The sequence below is a fragment of the Myotis yumanensis genome, unplaced genomic scaffold (genome assembly GCF_028538775.1).
Source record: "Myotis yumanensis isolate MYYU_CA2020_CCGP unplaced genomic scaffold, mMyoYum1.0.hap1 SCAF_6, whole genome shotgun sequence".
Lineage (NCBI taxonomy): Eukaryota > Metazoa > Chordata > Mammalia > Chiroptera > Vespertilionidae > Myotis > Myotis yumanensis.
Genome location: NW_027223757.1, coordinates 93,360,446 through 93,371,473, shown reverse-complemented (window position 1 = coordinate 93,371,473; position 11,028 = coordinate 93,360,446). Strand labels below are relative to the sequence as shown.

Sequence of the window (11,028 nt, the reverse complement as noted above, 5' to 3'; positions counted from 1 at the left end):
CTTGCATGCAGTGACGGGTACATGCACAGCGTAAAAGAAACTCCTGTCACCCCCGTGGGGCCTGGTGCAGGGGCTGTGGATGGAGCCCAGGCAGTGGGGCCAGGACATTTGACAGGTGACACAGCTGCTGGGGACCCATGTTTACTGGGGAGTGCAGGCCCCTTCCGATGTGCAGAGGAAAGCACATCTGAACTCCAGAAAAGGCCGGGTTGGCCCCTGTAGGTCTGTATCTGACTGCATGTATGCGAACATGAATGCAGGTTGCACATCCATGTGTGTGCACGGAGGTCTGAGAAGGCTTATGTGTGCTTACACCTGGGATGGGACCTGTGGTTATGAGTGTGCATGGATGAGTGTGCATGTAGGCGTGAGTGTGTGCATACAGGCCCCCATGTTCACCAGTGAGCCTGTGTGAGGGTTCAGACAACTTACAGAGGCAACTCCCCCTGTACCCTCTCCCTTGCCAGCTCCAGGCTCTCCCTGGGCTCAGATCCTCTCCTAAGCTGTTAAAACAGCTCCTTCTCCTCACATCTCAGCCTCTTCCAGGAAGCCTTCCTTGGTGAAGCCAACACAAATTCCAAGTGTTCTGTTTAAAAATATATATTTTTATTGATTTCAGAGAGAAGGGTGGAGGGAGAAAGATATAGAAAGTTCAATGGTGAGAGAGAATCATTGATCAGCTGCCTCCTGCACACCCCACACAGGGGATCAAGCCAGAAACCCAGGCTTGTGCCTTTGCTGGAATCAGACCCGAGACCCTCCAGTCTCCAGGCTGACGCTCTATCCACTGAGCAAAACCAGCCAGGGCCCAGCCACTCTCTCCTGTCGTGGTGTGTTCTCACCAATGACTTACGTGTTCGCTTGGCTCTCTGTTTCTTTTGTCCCCATCAGACGGGAGCTTCCTGGGGGTGGGGTTGTCCCAACAGGAGGCTGGGAGGTGCCCAAGCATGGAAACTGCTTCTAGGCCCACAGGGGACTGGACTCCTCCTGACTCTGCCTCCCAGACTGAGCTCCAGAAGCCTGGGAGGGGTGGGAGCCGGGGACCACATCCCTGCACCAGCCCCTTCCTGGCTCCTGATGACCTGGGGGAGTCACACCGAGCGAGCTGTGGGCCTGGGTGGGAACCTGGGTCTCCGTCCTGACTTGTGTGACTTGGGAGGCTCTGGGCTTCTGGGCTCAGGTGCCTCCTCCGCATGTGAGGGGTTCGGAGGCGGCCTAGGGCCCTTGGCCTGCACAGCTCTGTTGGCGCCCAGTCTCCTAGTGTTATGGGTTGACTCAGTGAGATAGACCACCGACTCAGAATTTAAATTTAAGAACCTTTATTAAGCTGGCCAGCTGTCTGCAGTTCAACCTTTGCTTTGAACTGCAGCACCTGACTGCAAGAGTTATGGCAATTTATTTGCAAAAACTACAAAGTTACAAAGCCATGGTTACGCAATTTGTTTCCGACACAGTATAGCATTATCACCTTCCTATCTATGTTTTCTGGGAACAGAGAGCACAGTATATATTGAGGAGGGACCATGAGATCATATCTCAAGGCCTGACCTGATGTCAGTACCTTCCTATCTGTCTGTTCCAGGAACAGACAGCACAGTGTGCCCCGATATGTAGCCCAGTCTCCTAGGTCCTGTGCAGCTCCTTTCTTCCTACTTCCTGCCCTTGAAGCCTGTGAGGCAGATGATTTCACTCCATATTTAATCGAGGAACATTTTACGAAGAAATGTGAGCAGAGGTGAGCTAAGGTGCTCAGCAGACAGCGAGGGTTGAACACAGAGGGACAGGGAGGGATGGAGCTCAGGCTCTGTAGCCAGCACTGGGCCTCCAGGTCCACAGTGGGAGGAAGAAGCAGGGAGGAGCGGCTGCGGGGTCAGGGGCCAGGACCCAGCCAGAGTCCCAGGTGGCTCTCCTTGTGGAGTGAGAGCCCAGCAGGAAACTTCTTCAGGCGGTGAAGGGGCTGGACAGAAGGATCTCTTCTGCCCTTGTCGCCATGGCCACCTCAGGTGAGGAGTCCTGCAGACAGAGGACAGTGCTGCTCCCAGGCCCAGCCAGCAGGGGCGCTGCCCTCCCAGGCCTCCTGCTGGGGCTCCCAAGTGAGAAGAAATGCTCTGAGGCCACAGGAGCCAAAGCTGCTTTAGAGCTGCCTCTCACCAGGCAGGAGGAGACGCTGCAGTGTAAGCGGCCGCCAGAGCCACACCCAGGCTCCCGCTATCTTTCCCCTGGCTCGTCCCCTGCACCTTCTGTTCTAGGGAAACCGAATGCGTCCCTAAGTGAGGATTAAAGAGCATTACCTGTGGGCTGAAGTCCAGAGTGTCCTGGGAAGAGAAGGAAGATGCCACTTAAAGATATGAAGGTAAGTGTGACCCCAAACACAGGGTCCCCGCCCAGGCCACCTGAACTTCTCTAGCAGCACCCCACCTGCTGACACCAGAGCAGGGACAAGAGCAGAAACTGAGAACAGTGGCCCCAAAGCCTTCACAGTCCAGTGTATTTAGTGACAGCAAGGCCTGCTCCTCCATGGGCCCCAGGATCTGCAATGAAATCCCCGTGCATGTTAACCCCTCTCTAACCCCACAGGCATGACTCCTCATGTCTCCACCCTAAGAACGGGGAGCTGGTTATTTCTGCATTTCCAGGGAACATGAGACCGACAGGGAAAGAGAGGCTTCTATGGCGTTGCCATACCCAGAGCTCACCCAGCAAAGCCCCAGTTCTCCCCACCGTCTCGGAGCCTCGGCTGCCAGCAGGCTCCTTACCTTTCTGAGCCCTGAAGTAGATGAGCAGCCCCGCCCCGAGGAAGAGCAGCCCCAGCACGAAGCCCCCAGCTCCACTCAGCACCTTGCCCTGGGCGGATCCAGACTGGACCCCTGAGAGAGAAGCTGGTTTCAGTGGGTTTTAGCCCAAAGCAACTTCTCTAATGGAGACCCTGGGATTGAGAGCTTGAAGATAGGAGGTGGGTGGGGGTGCGGGTAGGGGCGCTGCCATAAAAGAAGCAGAACAATAGCCATTTCCAGGAAAGAGACTGAGGTCACTCTGAGCAGGTACAAGGCCCAGGCTCTGGCCTCAGGTCCCCTCACTCCCGACCCAAGGCCACTGCTTCAGTCTCTGAGGCTGCGGAGCCCGGGGCCCGTGACCTCCAGGACTTGGCCCGGGTGACAGAGCCACAGATGGCAGAGCAGACGGGACTCTCCCGTGGCAGGAAGATCCCCACGCTGTGGAGGACTCGCCTCTTCCCAGATCACAGGGGGCAGCTCAGCGCAGGCAGAAGCACCCGCCCAGCCCACAGGGGATGGTGCCCAGGGCCAAGGGGCACCATGATGGGAAGAGTGTGGGGAATTCAGAGCAGGGCAGGCATGGCGGCCTCCCAGGGCTATGGGTGTTCACAGAAGTGATCACAGGGCTACCCTGTGGCCTGTGCTGAAGGAGAGACAGAGCAAAGGAAAACGGGGTGTGGGGAGAGGGGACCCTGACCCTCAGGGACAAGCAAAGGACCCTGTGCGGGGGGGAGGTGTGTGAGGTCAGAGGGCGTCTCACTCCATTCCACGGTGACAGGGCTGGTCCTGCTGGGGTGCCGCACTTGGCAGGTGTAGACCTCTCCGCTCCGGGGAACTGTCTCCAGCATCACCAGGGTCTGGAAGGTCCAGTCCCCGTTCCGGATCAGGCCCGTGGACACCACCCCGGCCTCCTCTTCCTGGCCGTTGCGCAGCCAGCGGACCTCAATGTGGCCCGGATAGAAGCCGTTCACGGAGCAGACCAGGAGGCTGTGGTGCTGCAGGCGCTGGGTCTTTGCAGGATACACGGTCACTGTGGGCTCAGCTGGGACAGAGACGGGGGAGGGAGACATGAGAAAGACAGGCCGGCCCCTGAGTTGCTCCCTTTTGGCCTTGTCTCCAGTCCCAGGCTCCAGGCCCCGGTAGCCCCCCCTCAAAGTACCCTGTGGCCCGGCAGGAGGTAGTGCCATGAGACTTGAATCTCTGCCTACAGCCCAGGCCACTGGATTTGAGAGACGTTGAGGAAATTTGAGGGATTTTTCATGTCTTGAAATAGTTGCTCATTGTTGAATGAAGTGTTTAGAAATCTTTGCGAGGCACAGAGTGTGTGAGTTCCAGTGTGATTTCTGGAGCAGGGCTGCCTGGTCACATCCAGGCTGTGCCTCTTACTGGGTGATCCTGGGAGATCCTCTGCTCAGCTCCTCACCTGCAAAGGCGGTGATAATGCTAATTCACCGCTTAAGGACAGATGAGGACCAATGGGCCTGAAACATGTAAAACAGTGGCTGGAACGTAGCCGTCACTATATGTCAGCTGTTTATCACATACTAGAGGCCCAGTGCACATAAATTTGTGCACTCGGATGGGGGGTTCCTCAGCCTGGCCTGTGGCCTCTCACAGTCTGGGACTGCTCAGGGGATGACCACCTCCTGGCTTAGGCCTGCTCCCTGGGAGATTGGGCCTAATTTGGCAATCAGACATTCCTCTGGCAGCCTGGCAGCCCTTGGGAGATGTCCACTTGCCAGCGGGGAGCAGGCCTAAACTACAGTCGGACATCCTTAGCGCTGCTGAGGAGGCAGGAGAGGCTCCCACCACCACCGCTGTACTGGCAGCCACTAGCCTGGCTTGTGGCTGAGCAGAGCTCCTCCCATGTGAGAGCGTCCTGACCACCAGAGGGCAGCTCCTGCATTGAGGGTCTGCCCCCTGGTGGTCAGTGTGTGTCATAGTGATCAGTCATTCCCAGTCGTTCTGCTGTTAGGGTCAGTTTACATATTACCCTTTTATTATATAGGATAGAGGCCTGGTGCATGGGTAGGGGCTGGCTGGTTTGCCCTGAAGGGTATCCTGGATCAGGGTGGGGGTCCCGCTTGGGTGCCTGGCCAGCCTGGATGAGGGGATGATGGCTGTTTGCAGCTGGTCACACCCTCTTCAGGGTTGGGCTCCCCACTGGGGTGCCTGGCCAGTCTGGGTGAGGGACTGAGGGCCATTTTCAGGCTGGTGGGTGACTGAAGCTCCCAGCCTCTCCTTTTTTTCTTTTTTCTTTTTTATTCTGGGATTTATTTCCCTTCTATGGCTGTCACTGGACCTTAGAGCCAGCTTTAGCTCTGAGGCTTGGTTCCAGCTCTTAGACCTCAGCTGCTGAAAGCAGGCACCTGGGTTTTGTTTAGCTTCTATAATTGAAACACTGTTGCAACTCCAGCTCTGAGGCCCGGCTGGCTGAAAGCAGGTTTCTAGGGATTGTTTAGCTTCTATAATTGCAACATAGTTGCTTAGAGTACAGTTCAGAGCTGGGCAGCAGCAGGCAGGGAATCTTGGCTTCCTCCATCACTGAAGCAAGCAAGCCTCCTGTTCACTTCAGCTTGCCTGGCTGCCGGCCACCATCTTGGTTGGCAGTTAATTTGCATATCACCCTGATTAGCCAATGGGAAGCATGTCAGAGGTATGGTTAATTACCATGTTTGTCTATTATTAGGTAGGAGGATTTTCTCTCTTTTCAATCTGACATTTGAGCTCAGGGCAAGGTCTGGGACTCATTAACATGTGCGCTTCCTGCCTGAGACCAGGCTCAATAAATACAGAATTGGATGAGGAGGAGGAGGAGGAGGAAGAGGAGGAGGGGGAGGAGAGGGAGAGGAGCAGGTGAAGGTGGAGAAGGAAGAGCAGAGGAGGAGGATGAGAAGGAGGAGGAAGAGGAGAAGGAGGAGAAGAAGGAGGAATAGGAGGAGTAGGAGAAGGAAGAGAAGGAGGAGGAGGGAAGAAGGAAGAGAAGGTGGAGGAGAAGGAAGAGAAGGTGGAGGAGAAGGAAGAGAAGGAGGAAGAGAAAGAAGAGAAGGAGGAGGAGCAGGAGGAGGAGGAAGAGAAAGGTGACCAAAAGGGTAGATTTAAGATTGATGGTAAATCATTGCTAGTAACTTTACAGTACATTTCATTATTTAAAGATGTTTAAATTCCTAACACGGAAAGCAATCAAACAGAATGAAAACACAAGCCAGAAGCTGCAGAAAATGCGGAATCCATGTTAGTAACGTGTCCAGCTTGCTGCCTAGAGAACCTGGAAAATCAGTGATTAAAAGTCCTGGACCCCAGGGATGATGGGCAATAGGCCATTCTTAGAGCAGGAACAATCATTAGCCAATACATACATGGGAAATGTTCAAGAACCCGAGAAATCAAAGAAGGATAAATCTAAAATAAAAAACAAAATTTCAACTGAGATTTGGTGGTAATGTAAAAATATTTAACAAAATAGAATGTAAGGCAAATTGTCAGAACTCTAAACAGTTAACATGGAATTACTTAATTGCTGTCAGCCTGTGTAGATGTGACATCAGTGTGTTAAGTAACACAATTACAATTAGACCCTGGCTCACCATCACCCCCTCTGTAAACACAGGGGCACTGAGGGGGGAACAAGACACTGAGACCTGAAAGGAGCTCAGAGAGGCCAGAGGTGCCTCGGAGGCCCCGCCCCTCACACCCAGCCTGACCCTCTGCCCAGGGAAAGGCTTGTGCACCCAGCACCCCTATTCCAGGGCTCAGAGTCAGCGGGGGGGGGGGGGGGGGGGGGGGGGGGAGAGGGGAGGGCTGGCCAAGACAGACCGATTCCCTCCTCCCTCCTCACACCTCCCCCTCCCTCCCTCCCCTCTGCTCCCCAAATCCTCCCCTGACTGCACATGGCTGGGCACCCCCAGAAACGCCCTACACAGGACAGGACCACAGGGTCCCCACAGCCTCCCTCAGGCCCTTCACAGGTGCTCCTCACAGCCCTGTGTGCACACCCCCCTCCCCCACGCTACCAGCCCACCTCACCCCGCGCTCACTTTGTCGCTGCACCAGGGATTCCTAACACAACCAGTAGTTGTGTCTGCAGTATCTGTCCACCTCTGCCCTCTTCTCCTCCAGGAGGTCCTCCTGGCTGTTCCAGTACTTGGTGTCAGGCCGCCCCAGCTCGGTCAGTGCGCAGAACTCCCCCATGTCGCTGTCGAAGCGTGCGTACTCCTCCCCATTGTAGAAGTATCTGTCCAGGAACCGCACCCGCTCTGTCCCCTTGGAGAAATGACACTCGCCCTTATGCTGCACCAGGAAATTTGCTGCGGGGACAGGAAGGACCCGTCACGCTGGTGAGAGGACAGCTACGCTGCCTAGTGCGGGGTGCCAGGCTGTGGGGACACAAAACCCGGCACCCCCACTGCAGGCGCCCGGGGCCCCTCCTCTGGGCCTGGGAGACCGCAGGCCAGGGAGACCGGCAGGGAGACCCCTGGGACCCTCAGCCACTGGGCACCCACTGGGCTGCCCCGAGGGCTCCGGGCTCCAGGCTGGGGAGGACTTGTGCCATCACCGCCTCCTCCTAGACGCCTCCCCCCCACCCCCAGCCTCTCCCTTCCCCACACCCGCCTCCTCCTGTCACCCCCTGGGCAGGGGACCTCGTGCCAGGCCCCAGCAGCCCCGGGACCCAGGAGGGAAACTGGGCATTGCCCTCTGCTCTGCAGCTTAGAATTCACCAAAGTGCCCATCACAGCCAACCACAGGCGCATCCACACAGGAGGGAGATGGCAGGACAGGGGCACCTGGAGCAGGGACCACAGGGTCCAAGTCCCATCAGGGACGGGGCCAGGGCCTCTGAGTGACAGGATGTGGGGGAAGGTCTCTGTATGTGGGGGAGGGGGCACATTTCAGGTGAAGGCAATGCCACCTGCAAAGCCTGAGAGAACCCATGTGCCTCCTGGGAAACCAGAGAACAGGCTCTGAGCCCAGACAGTGGGAGGGAGGGGACAGGAGCCTGGAGGAGGCGGGGTGCTGAGGGCCTGGGAGTGAGTTAGGGGGGCTTCTGCTGCATGTAAGGGAGAGCACTGACGAGGTTCAGGGGTTACACCCTAATCCCAATAGAGCGCCCTCTCTTTCCTGCATGTCCAACCCAGGAAGCGCAGAGAACAGAGCACACCTGTGGTTAAAGCAGGTGGTGGATGGAAGCTCTGACACTATCGCTGGTTTGGAGAGAGTCCCTGCAGAAATGGGAGGCCCTGACTGAGGACAGGGGGCTCCCCACGATGCACGACTCATGGAGGAGAGACCTGGAAGGTCAGCAGAGATGAGTGACCACAACTCGTGACGTTTTGACAAACATTAAGGCAATAATAACAATGAAGGCTTTAAAATTCAATTAATTGAATGGATTCAACAAGGAAGTGGTGAATTTGTACAAGTGTCTGGTATTTGTTTGTTTGTTCGTTTGTTTAGAGCAGAGGTCCTCAAACTTTTTAAACAGGGGGCCAGTTCACTGTCCCTCAGAAATTCTACACATGCGCACTGCGGGCCCGGGATGAGTTGGCTGCTAAGCAGGACAGGCAGTGGCGGCAAAAACACCCGGCGGGCAGGATAAATGTTTTCGGCGGGCCACATGTGGCCTGCGGACCGTAGTTGGAGGACCCCTGGTTTAGAGGGTTGGAGGGTGCCCAGCTCTTCAGTCACCTGGAAAATCAAGAGTAGACTATCTGGTATTTGACCATTTGTTTTGTTTGGTAATGAAGTGAGCTAAAATAAACAGTGACGGTGCATGTGTATAAAGTGTGAGTCTAGAATTTTCAAAACAGCCGGTGTCCAGCAGTGTTCTCAACCTCAACACTATAGACATTTGGACCAGATGATTCTGTGTGGTTGGGGTGGGTGTTCTGTACACAGTGGGTTGCACTCGGCATCCCCACCAGTTGTCAGAGAAACCCCCATTGCAGATGTCCCGGGGTGAGAAGAGGGGGAATGGGTGGTGAACCCTCTGAAAAACCTGGGGTGCAAAAGCCACTGTTGATTATGCAGCAGCTGGAAATGACAATAAAAATTTGGCCAATATTGTGTCTGTGGAAAGGCTTGGTCTATATGGAATTTATATTCTTTAGGAATCTGGTCTCAGTGCAGACTATTTTTCCAGCAAAATAAATTTGTTCAGGACCAGGATCTACCATTTCTTTGCCTTGCCACCCAATCACCGAGTCATCATGTGTCCTCAACATTGTCTTCTTTCATAATCTCCCGGCCATTGGCCCCCTGCTTGTCTACAGTAGCAGCTACAGCCAGAGCCATTTGATTCCCAGAGTCCCAAGTAATTCACTTTCTAACTGCCTCCTGCTCCCAGTAATACCAGGAGGCATCAGGTTACCAGCCTTGGCCGGATGTGGACTCTCATTTCTACAGGCAGGTCCCTCAGAAGGGGAGCAGCTAAGATGACCCCCTCACAGAGACAGATTACAAACAGGAGCAGGTCCCAGCTTTAGATGGAGACCTTCACGTAGAAGTGATGGCAGAGGGGAGGGCACTCTGCTCAGGCTCAGTCTTTCTAACTTTTCACAAATTCTCCAGCACCTTCCTGACACCTGAGATGATGAAAAACAAACATGTGTGAGTTGCTGTTCACTGTCGCCTGTGTGGTCAGCACTATCAGGCCAGGTTCATGGGCCCCCCTGAAAGGCCGCCAGATAAAGCAAAAAAAGTTCATGATTCCCAGCACATGTGGATTTCAGATAAATAATTGTTGTTTCTCTGAAATTCAACGTAAGTCAGGCATCCTCTCTTTCCTTTGGCAACACAAGCCCACCCGCTGATGGAATCTGAGGCTGAGGCGTGCACTTAAACTTCTTAGTGGTTCTCAGAAGTTCACAGTATAGTGTGAGGCCATATGGAACTTTTCAAGTTGTAAATGCAAAATGGATGTAAATTCCTCCTGTATATTGGAACTAGCAGTCCTTGCACCTGCTGCCTTTAATCCTGAGACACATGCTGGCCCATGGGAACATCAGAAATCTCAGCAGCAAGTCAAACCCAACCAAGCCCCTGTTCACCAGTGGGGGTGAAAGCCCAAGCTCTAGAATGAGGAATCTAAATTAGAACATTAGCTCTCCCACTGGGTCAGATTGTAACACTCGTGGGCCTTGTTCTTTATCTCTAAAATAGATTTAATGATACTGTAGTTCTCACAAATATTGTTAAGTGTGGAATTGAACAGTGATTCTTTCTGGTGCTGATCATCTAAGCACTTAGTAAGTACCCTGCTATTTTAATTCTTATAACTCCTAGGGATGAATTTTTTCTTTCTTTAGGGGTTCATGAAGAAAGAAAAGGAGATGGTGGGGAGGCCCCTGGATACATCTCACATAGTAGGGAGAGGCACCTCCATCACAGATTCTGCTGAGGATGGAACACACGATCCTCAAAGACAGACCCTCTAATTCCTTTGACTCCCCATTAAATGCCAGAGAAACTTTCCTTTGGGGATAACTCAATACAATAAATGGAGCACTGGGTGGGAATCAGTCTGAGATCATTATTGCTCAATCCTCTCAAGACCCCCATGGAAGGGGACACAGGCAGGGGAGATTTATTGGAGACAAGGTGAAAAGAACAGCTGAGATACATAGAGCCCCTTGCACACTCATAATGGCGAGCACCAGCCCCTTTTGTGGTGGAAAGAATCAGGAGCCATATGATAAAGGCAGGTGGCCACTGAGGAAAATGCCACCATTTTCTTATGGACATGGCCTGGACACAGTGACAAAGCTAATTCCCTTTCTTCCTCCCCCCACAACAGCTCACCCCCAAGGTGCACTTACGTGGAGTGTCCCTGGCCTGAGCCAGGGGAGGGCTCAGTGCCATCAGCATCACCGTCAGAGCGGCCATCCAGGAGCCTCCGGGGAACCGCAGACACACCATGCTGGAGCTCAGAGAGGACAGGGGCAGGGAGCAGGCAGGTCTCACTCAGTGAGGGCTGGGACTCTTCTCCAACCACATCCCAAATAATACCAACTAGGGAACTCATTTGTTTGTTCCTGGATTGGGTCATCTTAGTACTGAGAACTAACCAGCATCAGACATGAATAGCATCATCAGTTGCTGGTCAGAGATTCAGTATGCAGTTTCTCTTCTGAAATTTAAAGTTTCCTGCATTAAAATCATAGCTTTGATTTAGTGCTTTAAAGGTTTGGTCTGGTTGTGTCAGAAACACTGTGTTGGGCCCCATTGTGAGGCAGCTCTGTGCTGTCAGTGATGAGCA

The 11,028-nt window shown here is 53.9% G+C and overlaps 1 pseudogene; it reads right to left on the bottom strand.

Annotated features, from left to right (window-relative positions):
• Positions 1-2,277: 2,277 nt before the first annotated feature.
• On the bottom strand, positions 2,278-10,736 carry LOC139012955 (HLA class II histocompatibility antigen, DRB1 beta chain-like; annotated as a pseudogene).
• Between the last annotated feature and the right edge of the window lie 292 nt (positions 10,737-11,028).